General features: G+C 39.5%; 1 long non-coding RNA gene across 1 annotated transcript in view; it reads left to right on the forward strand.

The window, feature by feature from the left end:
- Positions 1 to 7,526, forward strand: part of LOC144304269 (uncharacterized) — a 64,243-nt gene extending 56,717 nt beyond the window's left edge. The window contains exon 4 of the long non-coding RNA XR_013371193.1: positions 7,129 to 7,526. This is a non-coding gene — a long non-coding RNA (uncharacterized LOC144304269). The remainder of the gene's footprint in view (positions 1 to 7,128) is intronic.
- Positions 7,527 to 12,495: the final 4,969 nt, after the last annotated feature.

Below are 12,495 nucleotides of genomic sequence, written 5' to 3' on the forward strand. Positions count from 1 at the left end.
TAAAAAGCCCTTGTGCAATCTTCCTTGCTCTTTCCCCCTAACCCCACAGCAGTAAAGGAAGGCTTTTGATAGGACAGAAAACACAATGGAAATATCTCGAGCCCTGAATTGAGCACTTGGAAGGGCTGCCCAGAAGATTTCCTGGCCAGGGGCTTCAGTTCTGGATTTTATATGAGCAGGAATATTGTATTATTAAATAAAGCTGTGAGACATTGCAACTGTCTGTCACAAGTTAATGTTGAGTAAGACATGTAGAAAAATCAGTAATAGGGATTGAAGGGTTAAGAGCTTCAATGAGAGGAAAACAAATGAAAGGACAGAAGGAGGGGAGCTGGAGTTAAGTGATGTGGCCTTTGGGCTCCATGGAGTGGATGCTCAGAGGTTGGATGCTGTTGGCCGTGTTAATGGCTGTGTGAACTTTAAGAACAGAGATGTCAAATATTTAGCTGAGATGTTTTTAGAATGTAGTACTTTATACATATAAGAGAAATATAATGATGTTTAATTTTGAAGCATAGCAGTAAAATGAACACTTGTGAACATACCACCCAGTTAAGAATGAGAATATCATTATTGTTGAAGCTGCAACTGTATGGATAAATTTTAGAAACATGATGAAAAGAAGCAGGTGTCAGAAGATTATAGTTGATAACATTTTTGTATAAAGCTCAAAAAAACCCCATTAAAACAATGAGGTATTTAGGGATACATACATGCCTGATTTTTAAGTTGCTATGCTGTACTCTTTTGCCCTACACCTTTGGTAAAATCTTTTCTGAATTTTGTTGATGAGGATAAGGTTTGAAATGTAATGACAGAAGAGAGATATGTAAACATCTGATTATAGTCTTCTCAAAGTGTGTTCTGTGGACCAGAAGCCTTGGCATAATTTTGGATCTTATTAGTAATGCAGAATTTCAGTGCTATTGAGACCTACTGAATTGGAATCTGCATTTTAACAATGTACTCATTGATTTGTATGCACATTAGCCTGAGAAGTACCTGACTACAGCACACACTGTACAGCCCATTCTCCAGAATCCCTGTTTTTTCCCCTTCTCTTGAATTGGCTCCATATACTGTGTTCATCGGATAGTTCCACAGGGGGACAAAAGAAAGTGTCAGGAAACTAATGTCGATTGAGGACTCACTTTGAAATACAGACATATCTAGGGTTATCCTTCCTTCTTCTTCCCCCACTCCTTAATTCTCTGTTATAATCAGGCTTATAGTAGCAGGAGTCACCAATTCATATAAATCCTTAAATCACTGTAATGGCTGTTTAGCCATACGTCAGTAGAATGCTGACTTCTCAGGAAATATCAGAGCACCTCTTATTGGTTATACTCCTACTTAATGCCATATTTCTGAAGAAGATCATGTGCTACAACTTAGGCTACAGTGTAGGAGAGATTGGGATGAAGCACTAATATGTTCTCTTCTCAAATGGCACCTCTATCTTTCTGAAATGCTGGGTTTATTTCACACACTAATGAGTGAACTTGCTGGCTGCTAATGCATTGCCAGAAAGCATTAATTTGATCCAGTTCTTACCAAGTCCTTGTGGATCTTGTCAGGAATAGGACTAAAAGATGAGGTTAGACACTTCCTTAACTAGATTTTAAAAAAGGACAGTCTCTTTAGTTCTATAAAATGAGTTGACATGTGGCATTAAATCCATTGCTGTTATCTGTCATTGGCTTTTCCGGCAAAAATAATGAATGCTAAATTTTGTTAGAAATATGGCTCAATCTTTATATCATAAATGTGTTGGTAGAGCAGAGGGAATGTAATTGTTTTATCAGAATGACTTTGGTTTGTGGAGGTATAATTAATGAAAGAGATAGATTATGCCATGAGAATTTTCCACTTGTGTTTTGAAAATCTAACAGAAACCTGACAATGAAATATATTAAAAAATAAATCATACTTAAGAATATAAAAGAAATTAAAGAATAAATGAGGGGACTTCTCATTAAGCATGGTGGACAGTATATGCATTCTCTATCACTGCCACTGAAAGCTCTCTCAAATGACAACATAGAGATAAAAAAAAAAAGTCATAAGCCTCAAGGACAAAAACACTAGGAGAAGAGAAAAATACCACACAATTTGGAAGGGAAAAACAGATTGTTCTGGTAATCTATGGCTACATAATTAACTATCTTAAAAGTTAATGGATTAAAACAAATATTTTATCATACCTACAATTAAAAAAATATTTTATCTATTTGACTGAGAGAGAGACAGAGAGAGAGACAGAGAGAGAGAGTGCCAGCACAAGCAGGGGGAACGTCAGGCAGAGGCAGAGGGAGAGGGAGAAGCAGGCCCCCCCATGGAGCAAGGCTCCATTTCAGGACCCCAGGATCATGACCTGAGCTGAAGGCAGACACTTAGCTGACTAAGCCACCCAGGTGCCCCTCTACTCTACAATTTTTATGGTCAAAAATTTGGACAGGGTTCAATTGGGCGATTCTTCCATTTTGAGTGGCATTGACTATGAACCCTGGGGACTATTTTTTTGGCAGTATCCAAAAATACTGATTTGGAGTATCCAGGATGGCTTTACTCATGCATCTGAGTAGGGAGCTAGAGTCTAAGTTCACCTGGATCTCTTTCTCTCTCTATGAAGTCTCAGTCAGGGTCTTACCATATTACTTCTTCTGCAGGGTGGTTGGATTGTTTACTCAGGAGCTCAGGGCACCTGCGGTGAATGTCCAAGAGGTAGGATATGGATGCAGCCCCTCTGTTAGGGCCTGGGTCTGACGACTGGTGCAGCTCTATTTCTGCCCTATTTTAGTAGTTTTAATAGAACAAATGGGCCAAGAACATTAAGGCCATCTTTATTATATATAATATATTATAAATATATAATTTATATATACATAGTAAGAGTAACTTAGGGTGAGGAATCTGAAACTCAAGCTAGCAGTGAGAGAAACACAGAGGTCACCCAAGTCTGCTTTAGAGCTCTGGAAAACTAGGCTTAGGAATTACAGGTACCTCTGAAAAGAGGGAGGTGGTACAAGTTGTGCCAAAAATATAAGGATTGGTCAAATGTCTGTATAAAAGCAGTGTAGGTCTTCTGATCCCCTTCCACTGTTTGCTGAGTGCCTTCTGCATGCTCATAGAAGACTAGAGGTCTAATTTCCAGAGAAGTTAAACCAAGAAGACTCTGGACTAGAGCACAACTGAAAGCAGGAGAAGCATGTAGAAAACAAAGATATTAAATTAAAATTTCATATTGTGCCATGGAATCCCCTTTTCCTCATTTCCTAAGTGAGTGCTCATGATACTGACAGACTCTTAGGTAAGAACTGGAGGATTCATCTCTTGAAATTTACATCTAAAAGTAAATGTCTACAGATGTGGACAATTAGGGGTCCAGTGGGATGACACCATCAGATCCACATCAGTGAAGCAGTCAAGTCCCATCTACACGTACAGCATCTACTCAGTTTTTCAGTGCCTCATTCTTAAAGTCGGCAATCAAGGATCCATAGATCTTTGAGCCAGATTCTTTTGAAAGCCAAACCAAATCTGTAGAAATAAAGAACATTAGAGTAGATGAAAAATGCAAAGAACAAAGTAAAATAATGAAAACTGTAATTAATATCCCTAAGTAGATGAGAAAACATATTTTATAAATGAAACAAAAAAGGCCACCAAATAAGCTATAATTCTTTGAAATAAGAACTATTGGATCACAGTGAGTAAACAAAGTAAATTTCTTGGAAATGAAAAATTTAGGACCAGAAATTAAACATTTAATAGAATCGTTAAAAGATATATTTGAGGAAACTTTATGAGTAAAACAAAGAGATGAAAAAGCTGAGAAATTATAAGAGAATTAGAAAAGAAGTTCAAGAGATCCTCTATTGAGATAATGGAATAAATAAAGAGAACAGAGAAAACAGAAGTGAATAAAAGGTGGGGAGAATTATCAGGAAAACATACCATATCTGAAAGGTATGAATTGACAGACTGATAGGACCCGCTGAGGGAGCACAGAACAAAGGATGAGAAAAGGATCCACACTGTGGCACATCATCATGAAATTCCAGAAAATTGACAAAGAGAAACTCCCAAAAGCTTCCAAGGAAGAAGAAAACTGACCAGTGTTCAAAACTGTACACGTTTTCTCATGAGCAATCCTGAGTACCAGAAGATAATGGAATGACATATTCAAAATTCTGGTTGAAATTATTTCCAGTCTGGGATTCTGCACTCAGTTAAGCTATCAATCAGGTGGGGGAAGAAAAAGGCATAATGCTTTTAGCTGATTAAAATGTGACAGAATATTTTCAGGATAAAAAAAAGTGGTGTGTATTACTGCTTATCATGCATTCAATTCTCAATTATACTCTAAATTCCTAAGGGCTATGATTTTAATTTAAATTTAGTCCTGTATAACATCTGCATAAGGAATCTACTCCAGTTCGTTTCACATAATATGTGGCCAATGGCTTTATGAAATTGGATATTGCCTGAGCTGTAATAAACTTTGCCTAGGAAAAGGGCGCCTGGGTGGAGCAGTTGGGTAAGCCTCTGACTCTTGGTTTTGGCTCAGGTTGTGATCTCAGGATTCTGAGATCAAGTCCCAAGTGGGGCTCTGCACTCCGCATAGAGTCTGCTTAAGACTTTCTGCCCCTTTCCCCTACTCTCTATCAAATAAAATAAATAAATCTTTAAAAAAACCTTGGCTTATAAAAACATGCTTGACTTAATGCTCTAAGAGAATAATATCCTCAGTACTAATTATTGATATATGTTTTAAAAAAATTTCCTTTAGAGGTCTGTTTATTGAAAGACTCAGTGAATGTATGTGTAACAATGTGAGCATCCTCCCAAACTATTGATTTTATTAATCATATCAGGTCTTTCGTGACTCATGGAGGAGTCAGTTCTAGAGTCATCAGCCTGCCTCTCAACAACAGGGGATCCTGGCAGCATATGGCTGGAAGCCCTTGGTCCTTATGATTACTAAATAGCCTTCTTATTCCAAACGCTGTGGAGAGCAGATGGTGGCCTTCTCCACATTTAAGAATGTTTGGATGAGCATATATCATTGTAAATTTAATTATTTGGTACTTGTTGAGTAAAATCATCTTTAGAAAATAAACTGTCTTTAGAGATTTTTTCCCATTTCCAAATTTAAAAAAATTGCCTACATGGTAATACAACCGTAATATTTAATTAAGGTGCCTATTTATTGACTTTCCCAAGAGAATTCTTTCTTGCTTTTCCTGTGATATATTGTAATTGTAACATTACAATTTATTATTTCTTATTTTCACATGCATTGCTCTGATATTTGGGAAAAGTCAGAAAATCCAACTATTGAAATGAGTGACCTTTACATCTGGAAAACTAATTTGTTCAACATAAATATAGGAACTCCCATTATATCACTAAAATACACAGAATTAATAATCAATTTAACTTTTTTTTAAGATTTTATTTATTGGACAGAGAGAGAGAGCACAAGTAGAGGGAGAGCAGCAGGCAGAGAGAAAAGGAGAAGCAGGCTTCCCACTGAGTAGGGAGCCTGATGTGGGGCTTGATCCTAGGACCCTGGGATCGTGACCCAAGACAAAGGCAGAGGCTTTTTTTTTTTTTTTTTAACTCAAAGGCAGAGGCTTAACTGATTGAGCCACCCACGTGCCCCTCAATTTAATCTTTTATTAAAGGAAATTATTTGCTTAATCAAAGTATGTATACCTATCTTTCTGTATATGTGTTTTTTTAAGATTTATTTATTTATGGGGAAGGGGGAAAGAGAGCAGGGAGATAGGTAGAGGGAGAGGGATAAAACAGACTCCCTGTTGAGCAGGGAGCCCTATGAGCTGGATCCCGGGATTCTGGGATCATGACCTGAGCAGAAAGCAAGTGCTTAACCCATTGGGCCACCCAATAGTAATGTGATTAGCATTGACTTTCAGATCAACGTAGGGAAAAGGAGTCTTGAGAATTGTATAGATAAGTCCGAGGGCATCTGCAGTGTTGTTGCAGTGGTGAGAGCATTGGTTTGGGAGTAAACGGCTCAGATTTTAATTCATGTTCTGTAACTAACATGCTGGCTAGCCTTTGGCAATTCATTTAATCTCCCTGAGGTACCTAATTTCTGGATAGAAGAAGACTTGGGTTCAAGTTTATTACTAGGGTTGTGATCTTATAAAGATCTAAAATTATTCTCTAATTTGTCAGCTAGAGATAATAGTAAGTGTCATACAACCGCATAGGTTATTGTTTTGGATTTTAGCAGATAAAATATGAAAACATTCATTAGATTGTAAGGTGATTTCCTAGTGATAGTTGCCATTATTTTTCAAGATTATATTTATTTATTCATGAAAAACACACAGAGAGAGGCAGAGACGTAGGCAGAGGGAGAAGCAGGCTCCTTCTGGGAGCCTATGTGGGTCTCATTCCCAGGACCCTGGGATTATGACCTGAGCCAAAGGCAGACACTCAACTACTGAGACACACAGGTGCCCCCATTTTTGTTTTTTTTTTTTTTAAACATATCATTTGAAGACTATCTTGGACATATTTGAGTCATAGTTCAGCTCTGCACTGTCCAGTGTGGTAGCTACCAACACATGTAGCTATTAAGCATTGCAATGTGGCTAGTCCAAATGATACAGGCCATAAATGTAAATGCACCTAGGATTTTAAGACTTAGCATGAAATAAAGGCAAAATATCTAATTTTTAATATTGATTGTGTGTTTAAGTGATGCTTTTTGGATATATAGTTATATAAAAATATTATTACAATCAATGTCACCTGATTGTTTTTTTCCCTTTTTTTTTTCTTTTAATTTAAAATCATATGTGTCAGAAATTACTTAGCTGAAGGTGTGACCTTAGTGGGTATGTTTGTACCAGGTAGACTTGCTGCTTAACTTCAGCGGGCACACACCGAGACTCTTAGGGCCTCCAGAATTCCCTATCCATGGAAGGCTCTTATATGGTCGTATCCATTGTGAGGTCAGGTCTTCCCATTCAGGTAAATTATTGGAACATGTGGGATACTAAAGAGCTAGCCACCTAAAAATGCTCCGCTGTGTTCCTTAATTAGTTCTGATGTATTAATTTCCCTAACAGCTGGTTGTTTATATCACAGGAACTCAGGATGCCTCCTGCATTCTGTCTCCTTGTCCCTTTGATGACCTGCTCAGCCTTCAGCTCTGATTCCTGCCTGAGTTTACACTGCTGCTTTCATCTCTGTAACTGAGACCGTCTTGTAATGACCTTCTCTTAAGTCCTCCGTAAGCGCTGTCCCCCAAGCCTGTCTCCTCGTTAAATGTGCAATGTCTCATGCCTGATGGCTGCACGCTCGTGACAAGTGGTCTGATTTCACCTCTTGAGTTGAATCCAAATGTTAACAGCCTTTCTTACCACTGAGGCTGAGCTCTAACAAGATCTTGTTTGTTATTTATCAGTTTTTTACTTACATGGTTAGACTTCACAGTTACTATATACAGTACTGAGTACATCGTCTCTTAATGATGACAGTGATTGACTGGCATATCAGTAAATGAGGTGTATATATGTTAATCTGAATAACTTTAAAAGCAAATCTGACAGAATAAATGCATTCAAAAGCGCAGATCTTGTATTCACTAGCCTTATGATGGCAATGATTTCACAATATACACATACATCAAATCATCACATCACATACCTTAAACTCATGCAAAGTTATTTGTCATTTACTCCCTACTAAAGCTGGGTGTGTGTGTGTGTAAAAAAGTAATAACAAACTAAAGCACAAATCTTGAGAGGCTGTGCAGATATTCTAATTACATGGCCAATACTTAAGCATTAACTTACAGTCACACTTCGTAAGGTTTTATTTTTATGATACCTGCATTTTGTTTGTGGTGCTCCAAGGAACTCAGTCCCAGAGCATAAATAAGTTGCACCCTGCCAGAACACCTATGGATGGTCCAGAGCTGTGGGGACGGGATGGGGGAGGCTGTGCATTTTGATGACAGACAGTATGCCAAAGAATGAAGGCAGGAGAGGATGATGAGCCAAATCAAACAAAATTAAATTTCACTGAGTGTCCAGAAGATGAGCTGAAATAAAAGGTGGAGAAAACATGGTTTATTAGCAATATTATCAGAGAAAAGAAGAATGACTGGTCCTGAACTAAATTCATAATACGAGATTTCAATTTGGATTGGTTTCTTTGTTTGATCTAAAAATCTTGCTTTTGACAACTCTTTGGCTCCCTTAGCCTGCAAGGCCAGGAGCCTGTCTGTACTCCTGTCCTCTGCACTGGCCCTTTTACTTCTGCTGTGTCTTTCAGTACAGCACGACAGATGTCTTTTCTATCAGAGAGGATTTCCTGTTAGGGGCCAGTGAGGAATATAGGTCCTTTAAAAGGACAAAGAGGATTTCTTTCTCTCTCCATTGTGATGTTTTTCTCCACAAAAAGAACACAGCTTTTAGGTTTTACTTTTGCAGTGTTTGGATACTTCTATTTTTAAAAGGGATTTTAAAAGGGAGGGTAGGGGCAACCCAGGTGGCTCAGCGGTTTGGCGCCAACTTCAGCCCAGGGCATGATCCTGGAGACCCAGGATCGAGTCCCATGTCAGGCTCCCTGCATGGAGCCTGCTTGTCTCTCTGCCTCTCATGAATAAATAAATAAATAATCTTAAAAAAAAGCGGGGGCGGGGGGAGCGCAGGTCCAAACCTTGATTGGCTACTTTTTTTTTTTTTTTTTAATTCATGAGAGGCACACAGAGAGAGGCAGAGACATAGGCAGAGGGAGAAGCAGGCTCCCTGCAGGAAGCCTGTTGGAAAACTCGATCCCAGGACCCCAGGATCATGCCCTGAGCCAAAGGCAGACGCTCAACCACTAAGCTACCCAGGTGTCCCTGATTGGCTACTTTTAAAGAAATTATTGTGAAAGCAGAAGGATAGAGAATTAGCTGGCAAAGGAATGATTCTTGAGGGCTCTGAGTTACCTAACTCAGATAAAGTGTGTTAAAGAATGTCACAAAGGTGTGATATGGAACCTTTTGAGTGTTGACAATCTCTTCACTTGTTTCTTCAAGAACTGCATAGATTAGTAGATCTATACCTCATATAAACTGAAACTATACCTTAAACTAACTTCTCAAAGGGAAAAAATTCTCTCATATGTATATATATATATGTATATACACACACATTTTATTTTTTAGATTTTATTTAAATTCAAGTTAGTTAACATATAGTGTATTATTAGTTTTAGGGGTAGGATTCAGTGATTCATCAGTTGCACATGACGCCCAGTGCTCATTACATCGCGTGCCCTCCTGAATGTCCATCCTCCAGTTACCCCTCTTCCCTGGCCTACCGGGTCTCTATGGCTAGGTGTGTTGCTAACCTTATGTGTCTACCCTTATAGGTTAAGGACCTTCCCCCCTAGCTGCTTTCAGAATTATCTTTACCTTTGTATTTTGCAAGTTTTACTCTGATATGTCCTGGTGTTGCTCTGTTTTTGTTGATTTTATGGGTAGTTCTCTGGCCTCTTGGACTTGAATGCCTGTTTCCTTCTCCAGATGAGGGAAGTTCTCAGCTGTGATTTGTTCAGATAAACCCTTTTCTGCCCCTTTCTCTGTCTTCTCCTTCTGGCTCCTATGATATGGATATTATTTCGCTTTATGGAATCGCTGGGTTCCCTAAGTCTACCTTCATGATCTAATAGTTTTCTTTCCCTCTTTTCAGCTTCATTTTTTCCCATAATTTTATCTTCTATTTCACATGTTCTCTCTTCTGCTTCTTCAGGCCTCATTGTGATTATATCCAGTTTATTTTGCATTACAGTTATAACAGTTTTTTTTTTTCAGCCTCAGTAGTTTTTAGGTCTTTTGTCTCTGCAGCAAAGGATTCTCTGGTGTCTTCTATGCTTTTTTCAAGTCCAGCTAGTCGTCTTATGACTGTATATAAACTCTAAACTCTTGTTCAGATATATTGCTTATTTCTGTTTTTAGCAAGTCCCTGGTCTTGATCTCCTCCTGACCTTTCTTTTGGGGAGAATTCTCTGTCTTGTCATTTTGGGTAAGTTTCTGTCTTTTACATGTTATGAAAGCTTATTATGTTTCCTGCACCACAGCAAAATGCTATATTCAAAAGAAGTCATACATTGTGCAGGGCCTGGTGCTACTTTCTGTATTCTCGTGGATACTGTGTACACTCTGCTGTTGGGTTTTAGTGCTCTTTCACACTTATCTGTCCTCTGCAGAGTTCTTCCTCACTTTCAGTGGGGAGCACTTGGACCTTTATCTAGTAATGGTTTGATTTGTGTGTTGAAAAAAGCCTGGAAAAAAGGGAAAGAAAGGAAAAGGTTTTTTAAAAGAGAGAGAGAAAAAAAAGCCTTCTCCATAAAAAAAGGGGAAAAGGAAAATGAATAGGAAAAAAAAAAAAAAAAAAACCAACCCAACACCCAGACAATCAAGAAAACTATAAGTCTGATTCCAAAGAAAAAGAAAGGAAAAAAAAAGAGAAAGAAAAGACTGATCCCCCCCAAAAAAGGGGGGGGGAGGAAATGAAAAAAACCCAAACAAGCCAAAAACAAAGGAATATAAACTATAAGCCTAATTCCAAAGGGAGGAAAGAAGAAGACGAAGAAGGAGGAGGAGGAGGAGAAGAAGAAGAAAAAGGAGAAAATACCGCCTGGTTCTATTTCCAGCAGAACTGAGGGGGCATTCTGAAGCACTGTAAGATCAGTAGACTTGGTGCCTAGGACGGGCTGCCTGTGTTGTTTTTCCTGGGGAGAAGCCCCCTGGGCTGACTCTGAGTCAATCCTGCCCCAGTAAAAAAAAAGCACTTGTCAAGCATGGGCTACGGGGTTGGGGTTTGGGGGTTTGACATAAGCAGCTCCCATCTCCACTGGGGGCTGCTGTGTGGCTCTCTGATGTCCCACCATGTTAGTAGCAAGGATAAAATGGTGACACCCCACTCTCTTGTCCGGGTCAAGGGATCTCACACCCCCTCGCTGTTCAGGAAGACCTCATAGAGAAGCAAGGGCCTTCAGCACTCCAGACACCTAGCTTTCTCACGTTTTATCTTTGGCACAGGGCTGAGATTCAAAACTTCAAATCTTAAAGAAGCCAGCACCACTCAGATCCACTCCCTCCTCCAGATTAGAGCCTCCCTGCACTTTGATTAGTGTGCCCTTTGTCAGTGCCCTGCCTGTGAGGTGTGTGGAATCTATGGTATGTCACCTTGAAAAGCAGTGACCACTGTTATCCACCCTCAGCATGCACCTTTGTCCCCTGTGGATGAAAAGCTGTTTGTTGGTGCCTGCAGGGTCTATTGTCCTTGAAGAGGGTATTGACCCCCTTTCAAGTGTTCTAGAGGAAAGGGAATGAAGTTTCCCGTTGTGATACAGGGGATCCCTACACCACTTTGTGTGTGTTCCTGGACCAGAGCCCTTCCTTATCTCCAGGAGCACATGCTGCAGGTGCACTCCCGTGAAAGTTGCACACTGCCAAAACCTCAGAGCTCGAGTTCCACTCATCGTTAGCAAAAAACCTGTGCCACTTAGTTGTAGCCCCTACTGACTCTCCAGTTTGTGGTCAGAGAGGTTTTCTTCTCGTGTGACCTGATGCCACACTCTCTCAACCCCTTTCTTCCTCTCTTCCTTTTCTCTCCCCATAGGAAGGCTTCCCTCCCTTCCAAGGCAAGGCAGCATTTCTCTCCCCCAATTCACTTCCACACACCTTGCACCTGAAAAGCCATCTCCCTCCAACCTTAGAGATCCTACTTCCAACCCTCAGATCAATTTCCTGGATGTTCCAATTGATCTGACCTCAATACCACTGTGTTCTAGAGACTAGGAAAACCCAGGGTCCCCCTACTTCTTTGACATCTTAACTTCTCTTCCACACATACTTAATTTTCAAATGAGAAATATTGTAACAGGTACAGCTTTGAAAATGATTTATCATATGTAATTACATTTATCAAAAAATAAAGAGGATTTTTCTCTTGTATGTCATCGCTGCTTTCTTCCCACAAAGGTTCAGAATGTCATCATCAGGGCACCTGGATGACTCTGTGGTTGAGCATCTGCTTTTGGCTCAGGTCATGATCCCAGGGTCTTAGGATCAAGTCCTGCATTGGGTTCCCCACGGGGAGCCTGCTTCTCCCTCTGCCTATGCCTCTGTCTCTTTCTCTGTGTCTCTCATGAATAAATAAATAAAATCTAAAAAAAAAAAAAAAGAATGTCATCATTCTGAGTCTTTAGAATTCATCTGGTTGAAGATGAGATAGAAATGCTTGGTATCCAAATTTGAGAAGGGAAGAGAAGGTGAAGCATTTGAATAATTGTGCCTTGGCCAGCAGGTATTTTGTTTCCTGCCTTCTGTTCAGATTTATTAGCCATCATCCACCTCAGGGGAAAATTCCAGGGGGATGTCAGCATATGAAGGGATATCAGGCAAGATATCAAACATTCTTTGCCCAAGACATTCATCTTGTGGATCTTATGTTA

The sequence above is a fragment of the Canis aureus genome, chromosome 33 (assembly GCF_053574225.1).
Source record: "Canis aureus isolate CA01 chromosome 33, VMU_Caureus_v.1.0, whole genome shotgun sequence".
Taxonomy (NCBI): domain Eukaryota; kingdom Metazoa; phylum Chordata; class Mammalia; order Carnivora; family Canidae; genus Canis; species Canis aureus.